Source organism: Protopterus annectens, chromosome 3.part1 (genome assembly GCF_019279795.1).
Source record: "Protopterus annectens isolate FY-2018-M chromosome 3.part1, PAN1.0, whole genome shotgun sequence".
In the NCBI taxonomy this organism is placed as follows: Eukaryota; Metazoa; Chordata; order Ceratodontiformes; family Protopteridae; genus Protopterus; species Protopterus annectens.
In genome coordinates, this window is record NC_056732.1 from 540427467 (window position 1) to 540429966 (window position 2500).

The 2500-nt window shown below is 37.2% G+C and overlaps 1 protein-coding gene across 4 annotated transcripts in view; it reads right to left on the bottom strand.

The window, feature by feature from the left end:
* Nucleotides 1–2500, bottom strand: part of LOC122798203 (sodium channel protein type 4 subunit alpha-like) — a 2607519-nt gene that overhangs the window by 2475503 nt on the left and 129516 nt on the right. The window lies entirely within an intron of this gene.

The window sequence follows — 2500 nt, forward strand, 5'->3', positions numbered from 1 at the left end:
GTTTTTGCAGGTCTATATGTAACAAGTCTATTTGTTTTGTAGTTTTTCTATGAAGGTGTCTATTTTAGTATCCATTTTATCCATCTTAGCAGTAATTTGCTGGATTATAATTATCAGAGACTGAAGTTCTTTCTTGATGCTGGAGTCTTGAGAATTTGTCTTACTGGAACTCATTTCAGACTGATAAACTGACAGGAAAATTTCCAAAGTGATTTCTGACAGGAATATTGTTAAGATTTCCTTTCTTTTTTAGATATAGTTCAAGAACTATATAAAACAAACATATTTAGAAAGAAAATTACTTCAAAAATTAATTTTTTAAGTAATTAATTCCTGTCAGTGTAATGAAATTGGTGGAGCTGAAGAAATCTGCTGCTATCCTGTGTTCATCCTTGGCCACGCCCCCCCTCCCCCCCCCCTCTTAGAGGCATTTCTGAAAACACTCCTCTTAATGTCAGGCACATGACTGTATTGATTGAGGCTCTCCCTTTTAATTATTTCTTTTGAAAGTATTCTCCAATCACTCTTTACTGCTGCATGCTTTACTTTATTGTTTGGAATGTTTATAGCAGCTTAATATTAAACAGTGTTTTCATAACAAAGCAGCATTTTCACAATAAAATTGCAAGTTTTACTGTATACACAGTATTTTCATATGCTTCCAACTATTTTTAACATCCACTCTGCCAGTATGCCTACCCCCAGTACAGAATGTCAACCTTTATATTGTTTAGAATAGATCATGTTACCCAGATATAACTCATCTATGTTGGCATTCATATTACCTGACCTAAATATTTTCATTCATATATAACATGATCAAGAATTTTACTTTACCAAGTCTGTCTATGAGCTCATCCACTTTGGGGACTGGAAAAGTGGCAAACTTGGCTATCTGGCTTATTTATTTATTTTTTTAAATAATTACAAAATCTTTCAAGTGTCATCTGGTTTAGGGGCCAAGACAATTATTTTGGTTTATTCACTTAGGGATTCCACAGAAATTCCCAGTTTAAGCATCTTTCTCACTTCTTAATTCATTGTTTTCCCTGTGATTCTGGTTTCCTTTTCAGTGTTAAGTTGCTACATGATGTGAAACTAAGTTTGGTTTACCAGGCAGCTCAGACAAATATTCCTTATTTAGTACTCTCTCTCCATCTTCTTTTTTTCTGTAGCTTAGGCAAAGTTTCAAGTTTTGTCTGTTTGAACATCAGGAATACAGTTTCCTCATTCCATGCCATCTCAGTTCCCTTACTGACTACAAAAACGTTATTCTCCTTCCATGGTTTTAAAACATCTGTGTGATATATCTGCTTTGATCTTCTCTTTCTAGTTTGTTCAGTTTTGTAGTTCATGTTGTCTGTTTTCTCAGTCAACTCAAAGGGCCCTGTCATCTTGCTAAGAGTTTAACACTAACACATTGTATCTATTTTAAACTCCCCGAGTCTGACATTACTTTTTATTATTACTATTTACACTTTGACCTGGTAAGTCCAGTCAGCAGTGGCCTCTTTTCTGAAGAGAGTTGAGGTGGTATTCATAGTGTCCAGGGGAAATTTGCCCAGGCCACCAGTGGAACGTATGTATTCTTTTTGACACATACTGTGGGATTGTTTGCAAACATCTGAGCTACCACCAATTCATCCAAACAGTGGCACACTCAGGAGCACAACATCTCCCTTATGTTGCACTGTGGTATCAGTATTGGAAAAAATCAATCCAAGCATCTGTTGTGGGAACAGAACCTACAGCCTTCTTCCTATTCCATACCCTATACAGCATTTCCTGTGCTTTTCTCAGATGTTTCTTAGCTATCATGCAAGTTTGTGAAATGTACTGTTACATTTCAAATGGGATTTTTCTCTTCCAGCCCAGTCTCCTATGCTATGCTATGCTATGTCCAACAAGTCTCAGGGATGTAAATCCATTTGAAGCTTGAAGCATCTCCCTTACAGTAAAAAGGAGGTAGGGAAGTAAATGTTTTCACTTTTTCCCATCTTATTCTTTGGCCTTCATAGCATAGTCTTCACAGTGTTGTTAAAATTCTCCACTAACCCATCACTTTGATGGTGGTATGCCTTTACTGATTTAAAACACTAGCAAAGCTGCTGCATTATGCTGGTCATACATGAGGTTCTCATTTCATAGGATCATAGGAAGTTACCCTAGCCAAGTTCTACATTTATTTCCACGATCAACACCTATTGCTCTGTCCATAACGGGCATAGGTGAAACAACTGGGGTGAATTTATGGTTACCCATCCAGTCATCCAGACTGCGTTTAAAGAGGGTCAATGAGCTGGTCTGCTTGACATGAAATGGGAGTATGTTGCAAAGGTGTGGCAACCTCTGGGAGACAAATCTTTTCCTCCAGCAGGTTCTATTAATGTCATATACCAGGTTATGGTCTTTAGAGCAAGTAACCCATGTACCATTTGACTTATGGATATGCAGCACTTCCACTAAAACAGGGTCAGAGATTGCCTTTTATGCAAAGTAG